The 12,966-nt window shown below is 40.4% G+C and overlaps 1 pseudogene; it reads right to left on the reverse strand.

The window, feature by feature from the left end:
* Positions 1 to 3,313: 3,313 nt before the first annotated feature.
* On the reverse strand, positions 3,314 to 9,066 carry LOC122643351 (annotated as a pseudogene).
* Positions 9,067 to 12,966: the final 3,900 nt, after the last annotated feature.

A 12,966-nucleotide genomic window follows, 5' to 3' on the forward strand; every position in this document is an offset into this window, starting at 1 on the left:
TTCCAATTCTAACAAGTGCTTCCTTTTCTTTGTAGATATCTTCTCTAAGCAATAAAATCAAAGCATCTTTGACTTTTCAACTTTTCATAGGTGAGAGAATATCTTTCAAAATAAATCTATCCCAAGTAGAATTTCAGAAGTGCCCTTGAGAAGTTGGAGGAGAGAGAGAGTAAGGGTGATGACTAGGATTCCTTCAAGAATAAATAAAATACCCATTCTATTCTTCAGAAAACGTGGAGCATGGGGTGCTTATATAGGCCTCACCATTGTGTTTCTTGCGAAAAATCACCCAAAATAGACCCAAATTTTGTCCAATTTGGAGTTCAGGAGCCCAAGATATCTCAAGTTGAAGTTTGACTGTCCAGAGCCCTCCAAATGGAATCTTTCGGGTACAAGAAATATAACTTCTGATAATTCGTTAAGGCCCCTGAAATCTGAACTTTCGCTTCAGTTTGTCCCCCGCCGACTGTCAATAATTATAAATAAACCCCTATAGACCATTTTCGTGCTTCGTTACGGAAACGGCCGTAACTTCTTCGTTTTAACTCGGAATCAAGTGCTGTTTGAACCGTTACGAAGCTGACTCGATGGGCTACGCATCCAACCCATTAACACATTTAAACAGCTTAAAAATATATCCTTAGCATCATCTCCTTCATTTTCACAAGAATTCACCTAAAACCTGAAAAGCACAAGAAAGCACCGAGTAACTCTGTCCAATGTGGTAAAATATATGCTTTATGCCCTAAGATTTCACACATAAATATGCTCATCAGGGGTGAAGCGGTTTCATGGAAATCGGTCAAAAAATCCTCTGGGATAGGATCCACCATGGAATTGGAGTTTGTGGCTTTAGAAAAAGAGGGACCTAAAGCCGAATGGCTTAAAAATTTATTAGTAGATATTCTGTTGTGGCCAAAGCCGGTACCATCGATATCACTATATTGTGATAATCAAGTAGCTATTGCTAAGGCTAAAAGTAAGGTCTATAATGGAAAAAGGCGACAAATCCATCTTTGACATAATCTTGTACAATAGTACATAAATGAAGGAATTATAGCTATAGACTATGTAAAATCGAAAAGCAATTTGGCGGATATGTTTACAAAACCTTTACCTATAAAGTTTATATATGATTTATCTAAAGGAATGGGCTTAAGGCCTGTGACATAGAGTCATGTGACGGACACCATACCTATGTGAAGAGGAATGATCCTGAATTAAGTTCAAAGGGTAACAATGAAGTCACCGGATGACTTATTTTGTACTACTCTATGTCGCTCATTCTGGTTAGATAGTTGAAGTAGTACCACCACAAAGGAAGGAGGATGAGTAATATACTCTTAATTAAGTCGATTCTCATAAACTGTGGGGGTGTGTAAACTGTGGTGCACACTGTGGGCTGACCTAAGTGGATGTAGGTGGTGGGGCCGCTTATCGATGAGAGTTTCATAGGCGAACTTTCTAAACATCCATGAGTCCAAGATAGGGAACAAGGCCGGTTTAAAAATGTCCATGTTTAAAAGGGATTGATTGCTAAGGTCGACCAATAGGATATGGTTGGTGAGCCAGTCGGCTACGCCGATGAGAAAAGGTTCAAGAAGTCTGACTTCACCCGTGCTCTGTAGCGTAGTTCATCAGACCTAGTGGAGGTTCAAGTCCTATAGACACCTACAATGATGTGTCCTATTGAGTCTAATATGCTTACAGAACTTATTCATGTTTTATCGGTGTTTCGAAACTTGTGGGAAATTGTTGTATTTTTATTTATTTGAAAATAGTTTTTTAAAGTTTCAAAACACTTTCCCTTCTTTTGTTTGAATTTGCATTTGGTAGTGTGAGCGTCGAGTCGAGTCTCACATTGGATATGCACACATGCGTCGAGTTAAATCGTGGTAGTGCGATGTGGTGTATTTAATTTTTTTGGTTCAAAGTTGGCCGGTTCAAAGCTGGCCCGATTTTGGGTCATTCTTTGGTTCAATGATGACCTGGTTTTGGGTTATTGTTTGGTTCAATGTTGGCCTGGTTTCGAGGCTAAAGGACATGTCTCTTTAAAAAGACATATCCATTTGTATAGGTGCATTCTTAACACTTGAATTAGAATCTTTTAATCTAATCCATTGAACCAAGAGACACACCAATACCATGGGGTATCTTTAAGAGACACTTCATATGAATGTTTGGATTGGAATCTTTTAATCCTATCCATTCAAATAAATGGACACACCCTTTTCATGGGATGCCTTGAAAGGATGCTTCTACCTCTATAAATAGAGGTGAAATGGACAGCCCAATTCATTTTATTTTTGTGGTTCTTCTCTCTCTCTCTCTCTCTCTCTCTCTCTCTCTTGCTTTGTCCGAATAGTATTCTGTTTAGAAAGAGAATAGTATTTTTTTGGTCACTTTGACCTCTCACTACAGTTCGTAGTTGCATTCAAAGGTTTTCAAAACCGTTCTGTATCCTAGCCTTGCTCTCCCGCAGCAGTCGAACACTTTGTGCAAAAGTTAATAGACTTGAGGTTGAGTCATCTTAGAGGTGAAAGCGTAAGACACCCGGTTGCACTCTAATAAGGGGCATTTTTAGACCTTAAGGACAGCATCTATTTGGTGTGTCTCAACCTGGTTTTGTTCGTGTATTGCTGTTTTGAAACATCACTCTCACCAACTTGCCGATTACTTAAACTTGTAAGTTGGTAGAATTTATATTTACTTATTAGTATTTTCTATTTCTTTTACTTGTCTTATTACTTGGACTCCTCTTGGTCTAACATACCTAAACATATATTTACAATTGTGAGGTAAAAGCGAAAATTATTAAATTAAGGGTAATTTACACATACCACCCCTGAGGTTTGACGAAAGGATATTTTCACCCCCCAATTTTGAAAAATTCTGCGTACCCCCTTGAGGTTTGCAAACGGTAACAAATAAGTCCATTCCGTCAGTTCATGACTAACACTGTTAAAAATTAGACTTGAACTGACGGAATTGCCCTTCTAAGAAGAACAAAAAAAAAAACAAAAAAAAAAACAAAACCTACAACTAATCTTCCCCAAAATCGATTGGGAAAGATGAGTTGCAACCATCCCAGCTCCTCTTCAACCTCTTTGCCTGAACCGAATCATCACCATCTTCACCATCACTCTCTGCTCCACCCTCAAACCCTAACCCTAAACTCTAATTTGTTGACCATCACTCCTGTCTTTCCTTTGATGCTCGTACAAAGCAATGGCGTCCGAATAGTACAAAGAAGAAGCAATGGGAACAGAGAGTGATGGTGTACAAAGCAATGGCGTCCGAATTTAAAATTTAACTACCTCTGCAAGTAGAGATTATCTTTTTGGAGAGTATCAAAATTGAGCTTCAGAGATTCGAAATTGGATTTTAAAACTCCGTAATCTCTCTCCAATTGCGTGGTCTTCCACCGTGCTCGACGAGTTTGAAACCAAACGGCCACTTGTCGAGGTTGTAAGCCTAGCTCCTGAGCTAGCTTCACTTTCCTCTCTGGTTCGAGCTTGTTCTCGACCTCAAAATTCCTCTCCAAGGCCTTCACTTAGTCTACACTTAATCGTCTCTTCTTCTCGGAGATCTGACCTGATTCTTCAATACAGTCTTCTTCATCGAAGCCCTCAAGCATAGACTGAAAAAACTGCTACCTGCTAATCCTCAACAAACGATACCCTCGCTTTCCGACATGCTCGAATACCCTAAATCGTCCAACTTTGGTTCCATCCCCATTCATTATGGGTCTATGATTTACAATATTTTTAGCAAAACAAACTAGCCTGGCGATGGAGGAAGCTCCTCTACTGGTTTAATTTTTGAAGCTTTAGGGTTATTCGTTCTTCTTCTACATGGACCTGCAGTTGGTGCAAAAGGGTTTGGATTTCTCACGGAGGAGGAAGAAATGGATTTTGCTACTCGCAGCGCTCGGCTTCACTAGTTATGGTGCCTCTAAGGTCTATTATTTGCCTCCTGTGCTCAAGAAGAGGAAGAGGTTTTTAAAGCTTCTTGAAGCCTTGATTTCCATGGCCGAAGCTGTATCCGATTCCACAGAGACGATCTTAGTCATTTCCAAGGACTTGAAGGAGTTCCTTCAATCAGATTTGGATCAAATTCCCACCAGTTTGAAGCAGATATCCAAAATCACGAGGTCGGAAGAGTTTTAAACATGGGAGCTGTCTTTCTCCTCTGGAAGCAGACAGAAAACCATGTTAGCTCAGATCCAACAACAATAAAAGCTGAAACCCATGAAGGACCACAAGGTGAAAAACATTTAATCAACATTAACAGAACTGTTTATGTTATACCCAGAAAGAAAAAACCCATGAAAGGATGAAATATCTGAAATCTAAAAGCTACCATTAAAACCTTTGCCTTTATTATAATTTGGATCTACATGTTTTACCTGTAAATGGGCAGACGGAGATCATAGCACCCAATGAATCTGAGCTAGCAAGTCTCTTCATGACTGAAAAAAAACTTCTAGAACCCATTGCTGTGTACAGGCATCAAAGGAAAGACAGGGAGTGATGGTGAACAAATCAGAGTTTAGGGTTAGGGTTTGAGGGTGGAGCAGAGAGTGATGGGGAAGATGGTGATGATTCGGTTCAGGCAAAGAGGTTGAAGAGGAGCTGGGATGGTTGCAACTCATATTCCCCAATCGATTTTGGGGAAGATGAGTTGCAGGTTTTGTTTTGTTTTGTTTTTTTTTCTCCGGTTCTTCTTAGAAGAGCAATTCCGTCAATTGAAGTCTAATTTTTAATAGTGTTAGTCATGACCTAACGGAATGAGCTTATTTGTTACCGTTTGCAAACCTCAGGGGGGTACGCAGAATTTTCCAAAACTGGGGGATGAAAATATCCTTTCGTCAAACCTCAGGGGTGGTATGTGTAAATTTCCCTTAAATTAATTATTAGTTCGCTATAAGACATTAAAGCTATGTTCCCTTTTTTTCATATTGTTTCTATTTTATAACATTTCTTTCTCTTTTACCTGAAAACAAATGCAGCCTAGGGAAAGTGGAAGAATGGCTCATTGCCAACATATATTTACATGTATGATGATGTTTGGTCGTTCTGAGATATTACATAGATGGAGTCTCTTGATTAGGCTACGTATCACTATGTATGAGATTATTGCCATTGGTCTTTTCTACTAATTATTTTCCTATAAAGAAAATTATTTCAATCAGTTTTCAAAATAGTATTTTAGAACTATATGTTAACCAAAATCATTAATAAAAGGGCAAAGTACACGTACCCCCTATAATGCACCCAATATTCCTTGTACAGCCTAAGCGGCTCAATATTCCACGTACCACCCCTACTTTACACCCCAAATGCCAAATAGGTCCAATCTGTTAAATACCATCGTTAGATGCCAATATTTTGCCCATTTTACCTTTTGCTCCATTTTCTTAAATCTGAAAAGACTTAATTACCCTCACCTATTTGCCCTGACCTATTTGTTCATAATATGAAAAGACCTTTTTGCCCTAACCTAATTTGATAAGACCCTTTTACTCCCACTATTTGTTCTTAAGAACCTAACGCAACCTAATTACCAACATACCCTTGCTAGGGCATAATTACCAAAATACCCTCATCTTCCCCAAAATCCATCTTCCATTTCTAAAACTTCTCTCAAACTTCTATCCAATCATAAAAAGGGATCTGTTCAAGTCCGGTAATGGAGAACGGATATCAAATCAACAACCACCACCATTAGTTTCAGTGCTTCTCCCTCAATCTCCACCGCGACTTCATTCATGTCTTCGTTAACCGGCGACACAGACACGATTGAAGGACGTTCCAGTTACCCGAAGCATAATCATGGCGCCTCGACACATGGCTTGACAATGGCACACTACCCGAGAGTGAGTCAGGAAGAAAACCTCCAAATAAGCACGGCTAGATATGACCCGATCAAAAAATAAACAATAATAATAAATATTTATGAATGAAAAGGGCTACACCGGAACTCGCTCAGATCACAATGGAACTAAGCGAGTGGGGGGCATTTGATATAACCACTCTTACCCGACCATTGATATATATACACACGTGTCATCCTTTCAAGTCAAGTCGGCCCGGCCGACCTGAATTTAGGAGTATCTGAACCCAAATCGACCAACAGGATGTGGCAGGTCATACGAAGTTGAGGATGGAGATCAGATCAGCATAGCCATGACCGACCCGAGCTTCGTGTGACCTTCGACCAACACACACGGGGAAGGCAGGATCGCTTCACCCATGTCACGCAGGCCATATGAGCTAGGGTCATGCGTCTGGGATACCCTCTTGGAGAGGTGTCAACCCAGGTAGAGCTCCACCTATACATCCGCTAGATTGAAATAATGGTTTGGCATCGACAAGAACCTATGATGGTCCGGGGCACAGAACCTATAAATAGCCAGACACCACTCAGGAAAAGGAGGACAATCTTAAGCTCAAGTTTCTGTATCTTAGAGTTTATCTGTGTGTGCAATCTTACTTTGGCATCGGAGTTCATTCCGCCGGCTCAGACTGGCACTCCCTCAGCCCGAACTTGCTGTTTTGCAGGACGGTTCGACTCTAGATCAACAAGTCCAGATCACGTCATGACAGATATAAACTCAATATTTTATGTAAATCTAGGTATTAAAAGGAAGGAAACCGAAATATTTTTATTGAAGGCTTAGAGATATGAAATGAGAGAATTGTTGCATGTTAACTCAGTAATCACCAAAATAGCTAGCAAATAATGAGTCCCATGTATTGGCCAATAAATGAATGGTAGGTTGAAACTTGAGACTTAGATGCTTAATTTACTTCACATATTTGAACTTGAACCATGGGATCGAGATTGAGAGTCTGGCACCGCCAATAGAGTCATGTCATGTAGCAATTTAATTTCCCTATTCCCCAAATTTTTTTTTGTTTTTTTTGTTTTTTTTGATACTTGTGGATTGATTTGATTAGTGGTGATCAAATAAAGGCGTGGGCCTTGGGTTCGTTTCCAAACAGGAGCATGCAGTTTTTCAATATGAGAATATCAGACCTAAAGGCCCTAATAAACCCGGACCAACATTGGGCTGGGTTTTCTATTTGCTATTGCATCATCAAGTAGTAAATCCGGCTCGGCCACCCAAATGCCATCCCCCTCAACTCTGGATCAGTTCCTTCAATTTTGTGAACTCAGTCGGATAGAGGGCCAACACCAATCTAACTCCTATGGGACCCTGTGGTGCAGCATTTATTATTAAGCCCAAACCCATGAACACTTTGGCCCAATAATTACTCAAAACCCATGAACAATTTGAATCCCCCACTTGACCGTTGGTAACTAGACCTGGCTCCTGTGCATCCGGGTAGCCGGGCTGCATGTGCAGTGCCAGACTTAAGGTGGCATGTTTTGACCGCCTTACCCCTGCCCAAGCATCTTACCTGAGCAGGGGTAAGGCCGTCAAAGCACAGCGCCTTGAGTTTGGCGCTGCACATGCAACCCGGCTGCCTGAATGCACAAGATCTTTTTCAAAAACTCCTACTTCTCCTTCTCCCCTGGTACCTTAAAAATACCTAAATGACCCTTCTTTCTTCATCCCATTTATTTCATTTTTTTTCATTTAATTCCAAACTACTATTAGTATTACCAATTATTTTCATTTTTTATTAACATAAGTGGGACCCACCTCTTCTTCCTTTCTCCTCAAGAAGGATCCGACTCCTCTACTTCCAAAGTGGGCTGTACTTCCGTGCGTTCCACTTTGCCCCACATACAAGGCAGACGGAAAGTACCGCCTTACCCCCGCTCGGGCACGAAAGTACAGCCCGCTTTGGAAGTAGAGAAGTCTCTTCCCCTTAAGACTGAAAAGAAGGTTACAAACCCATTTTAATCATTACAGCAAAATGTTCTATGTTAATCTTCCCCTTTTGTAGTCCTCTTAAACTTGGCAAAGGTAGCAAGATACATATATGATGTCAACGAGGGAGGAGAAGGCTGGTGTTGGCATAAGTAGAGAGGTAAACTCTATAGTAGTTACATTAACAAAACAGTCGTGGAAGTGGAGCCTAAGTAATGAAGCACCCATTCGTGGCTGAGCATCTATGCAATGAGCAACAATAATTACAAGGAAGGAAAAGAGAGCAGTTGTTATCAGAGGAGAGGAGAGAATGATGAGGCCATTGTCACGAGATTGGTTCGAAACAGTACTTGGGAACTTAGAAGATCGATCGATCGATCGTTGCATTAATATTTATAGTGAGTGAGTGAGTGAATGCCTCTAGGCTCTCTAACCCATAAAAGCTAGCTCTTTCATGAAATCACCACCACGACCACCACCATCCTAATCCACATTGCCATACCTTACTTACTGTGAGGCATAACCCTTACTCTCTCTACCTTACCAAACGCGTTTCGAATGATACAAACTAAATATGGCAGTTCAATGAACACAACAGACCACTTTGATACAGAGAGCTGATCAGACTCAGTCGGGGAACGATGGTAATGGGCTAGGAGAGACTGGACAGTTTATGGTCAACTGAGCGAGCTATCCTTCGAGTAGGGAGGGTTGAACTCTCTGAAACTTTTATTCAATTGTGACCAATACCCCCATGGTTTTAGTGCACGGTATCCAAATGGGTATCGGCAACACGCAAAATCGATATGAATACCCCTCATCCTCCTTGAATCCTCCTGGCTATCCCCTTTGACTAAAATATACAATCACAACTGGAAATTGGTTGGCTGGTTTAGAATTGAACCCGGCATTGAACCTATCAAATGATAAGGATGTCAATACCTAGCTTGAACTGGTGAAACAGGGCTGATCGAACTGATATAGTCCGAACCAAATTGAACCGATCCTTATTGGATTGGATTTGAGCTGGGTATTGCACATTTGAAACCGGGTGGAAAAAATCTCTTGAATCAAATCGGTTTTATTAATACCAGATCGAAATTCTCTAAAAACCTTTTTTTTTACACTATATTTTGTAACTCGTAGTTGGTAAAATGGTGCTTAAACCGTGGTTGGAGAATTATATAAACAATAAAATCTTAAAACAAAAGAAGAAACAAAAATCATAAGAATGCAAAATAATGCCATATCCTTTGAATGTATGTAGTTCAAGTTACCTTTGTGACCCAATTAATTTTGCTCCATTAAATTCCTGGGGTACTCCTTCGTGGGTCGTTACAACGTACCATGAACCTACACCACGCATCACAAAGCCAATTTTCAGAAAATTATGCTCTAAACACCATTTTTTTCATGTGTTTTCCCCCAACCTTAACAAACGCGTTTTGCATGAAAACTAGCTAAATTTGGCATTTTCAATGAACAGTGTGAAGACCACTTTGAGAGAGAGAGAGGAGAGAGAGGAGAGAGAGAAAGAGACTCATGGGCAACGATGGTGATGGGCTGCGAGCCTATGACTCTGGGAAAATTATCATCTCCATTTATCTACCCCTCCATTTGTTAGAAAAAGGAAACCCAATGGAGAGAATATTCATATTCTCTCAAGATTGGATTTTCCTAGCAATCCATGTCTTTCCTAATTTAGAGAAAAATTGCTTGGGAGATAATTGAGTCACTTATAGTAACTCAATATATCTATCCCATGTGAGCTTGCAATATGGGGATTTTGTGAGAGAAATATAAATATTCATGAGATCACAAAATCACAAAAGACAAGGAAACCCAAAAGCAAAATCGCAGAGCTCTCTCTCCCTCCTAGAAAAATCGTCTTCTCCCTCTCTTGTTCTCTTGGTGTTTGATCCTAGAGGTGGTCCAAGCTATTGTGTTCTTGGAACTGTGGAGGAGTAAGCTTGACCGTGGTGGGAACGCAAAGCTTGCGTGGTATGTAGAATGATTGAGAAAGGGCTATTATCGGTTGGAGGTCTTGCACTTGTGAGGCTTAGGTAATAATCGATCCCTGCTTCGTTCTATTTTGAATGACTTCTCCATCGATACTGTGATCCTATTTACGCTTCCGTTGCGATCGCACTAGCGATGCCTTCAGTGGTATCAGAGCCTCTTTATCGATGGGGCTGTTTTCAATTTTATTTGTTCATTATTTTATGATGCTCATAATTTTTATTTTGTTTATATAAAAAAAAAAAAAAAAACTTGGAGGTGAGATGCATGTGCGCATAGGGGCCGCGGGCTGGCTGCCTACGCACGCCCCTAGCCGCATGCACCCCACCCCTTGGATAGCCCATACCCTTGGCCGTGTGTACCCTACAGCCTGCAGCATGCATGCAGGGCTGCCAGCCGCATGCGTGCGCAGGTAGCCTTGCCGCATGTGATGCTATTGTATGAATGTGCACTTGCTTTTCCCTTTTGTTTTGCTTCACTTTGTGTTGCAGGTTTTTATAAATACAAAAATAAATAAATAAATTCTGGTTTCATTTATGAAAGGGATTTTCATTGGAGAAGATGGGTGGAGAGATTCTTCCCTTCACCCACCTTCCCCAATTTGGCATAATGGCTTACTATAATTGTTAGTTTTATTTTAAGCATGTATGTGATGGCTTTGTGGGGCATGTATCATGACCATTATGACATAAGTTGTCATGGTAATGGCTATGTGATGTGCATGATCATAGTGACATTGGATTGTCATGGTAATGATCATGTAATGCACATAACCATTATGATATAAGTTGTCATGGTAATGGTTACATGATGGATGCATTGAATGCACTTGATCATAATGGCTTGAATTGTCATGATAATGATGTTTTATGTGTTTTTGGGTAATTTTCACATAAATGTCAGAATATTATTTTTGAGCATCATGTAAATAATGTGGACCATGGTTATGGGATGAATAAAATTACATGCATTAGATGTATGTGTGTGCTAGGCATGGCATGGTTGTGATTTTATATGTAATTTCCTTTATTATTCTCCAGGCAGTCCAATTTTGGTGGACTGGTTTCCTGTTATGTAATTTTATTTATTTGGAAATGGTTGTAATATTTTTAGCTTAGTTTGAAAATATTCATTGTAACCTCGTGGATCATGGATCTTGAGTCAAGGATCATGGATCATGGATCATGGATTGCAGATCGTGGATCATGGATCAGGGATCTTGCCGGTCCATTGGAGACAAGAATGAAGGAAGGACTTGCTCACTTGAAGTGTCCTTAATTATTATAGTTTTAGAATTTTCCTATAATAGATAGTTGCATATGCATTATCACACTATAATTATCGTGAGTGGGAGTGACATATGAGGCTATGATTACTCACATCCATTTTTAGTCAAAGTGAGTTTGTCTTGGTTATGAACTCACATTGATTAAAGATGTTGTCCCATGACCATTGGTATTTTTGTGTTTATAGTTTTCCTTGGATGGATGTGCTATTTTGTTTATACATTGGATGTATGCTTGTGGTTTAATAGACGTTCCCGTTTTCCCTCATTATAATGCAAGTGTGATATGGGAAGCCCTGGTTGGTGGGATTCTCATGGCCTCCCTTAGTTGGTGAGTGTAGAAATATCATTGATCCACCCTTGTAGATGCCGATAGGATAATATTAGGGTGAATTGGTGAAATTGTCTGCACTCATCTCACATGTGATAGGTAGAGAGTATGGTCAGTGGTATGTGTTCTATGATAATAGGCATTAACCCATAAACATCATAGTTCCCTCCGAAATTAAGGGTAAACACTTGACTTGAGTGTGTGTCAGGCGATAGGAATGGGCATGACACTCAGGTGGTCAAATACATTGAAAGTCTAAGTGACGGGCAGAATAGTCCACCCAACCAAGATGTGAATGATGAACTCTGATAGGCTAAGTCAGGAGCATGAGGGTTGGTCGTTTCCAATTCATGCCCTACAAGCTAGAGGGAAGCTTGGGGTATGACTGACCATTGATTGTTCTTACCCCAGTTATTTCAATGGTTGTAGATCATGCTAATTAGTAATTTTTGTACATCATGTAGATTTTAAAAATGTCAACCCAAATGAACTATGCCGCCCTTATCAAAGACCATGTTTTGACCGGCCCTAACTATGTTGATTGGAGGAGGAACATCAAGTTACTCCTGTCTGCGGAAGGTCTAATGTCTGTCCTAGATGAAGATGAGCCTGAATTCCCTAATGAGGAGAACCCTGAATCAAAGCCTGCCTATGAGTTGTTTTGACAGAAAAACTCTAAGGCAAAACTCCTCGTGTTGAGTTCTCTGGAGAAGACCATCGCTGATTCGGTCAAGGATCTGTACTTAACCAAGGACATGATGGAGGAGTTGAAGGAGATGTATGGGAGGGAAGAACGTCATGCCCATCATCAATTGGTGACACTCCTCCATGGCACGAAGATGGCACAAGGTCGGTTATTGACCATGTCATGAAACTGAGGAACTTGTTCCTGGATCTGGAGAACCTTGGGACTTCATTCAAGCTAAATTATAAGACAGATGTCATCTTCCACTCATTGCTTCAGGACATCTACGGATCATTTATTGTCAATTACAATATGAATAAACTTTTCATGAAACTCCCTGAGCTGGGCAACATGTTGTAAGAGGTGGAAGTTGCATCCAAGAAGCAGAAAGTGGAGGTCTTGACTACAGAGGACAAGTCTTCTTCCTCAAAGCCCAAGGGCAAAAAGAAGAAGAAGAAGGCTAACAAGGGCAAAAACCCTAAGGTTGGTGATAAGGGAATTCAGAAGAACAAGAGTAAAGGGATTTGTTTCTATTGTAAGAATGATGGACATTGGAAGAAGGAATGTCGTGCTTTCCTGGCTACTCAGAAAAAGAAGCAAAAGAAACAGGAAGAAGGTATTTCTGAAACCTTGGTCCTTTATGAGTCTAATTTATCAGAGGAACCTACTAACACATAGTTAGTGGACTCGGGGTCTACCGCCCATATTTGCAACTTGTTGCAGGGGTTCAAGCTGACAAGAAGACTAAGTAAGGATGAAGTTTGATTGCGAATGGGTACGGGTGCTGAGGCCGCTGCTAAGGC

Source organism: Telopea speciosissima, chromosome 10 (assembly GCF_018873765.1).
Source record: "Telopea speciosissima isolate NSW1024214 ecotype Mountain lineage chromosome 10, Tspe_v1, whole genome shotgun sequence".
In the NCBI taxonomy this organism is placed as follows: Eukaryota; Viridiplantae; Streptophyta; class Magnoliopsida; order Proteales; family Proteaceae; genus Telopea; species Telopea speciosissima.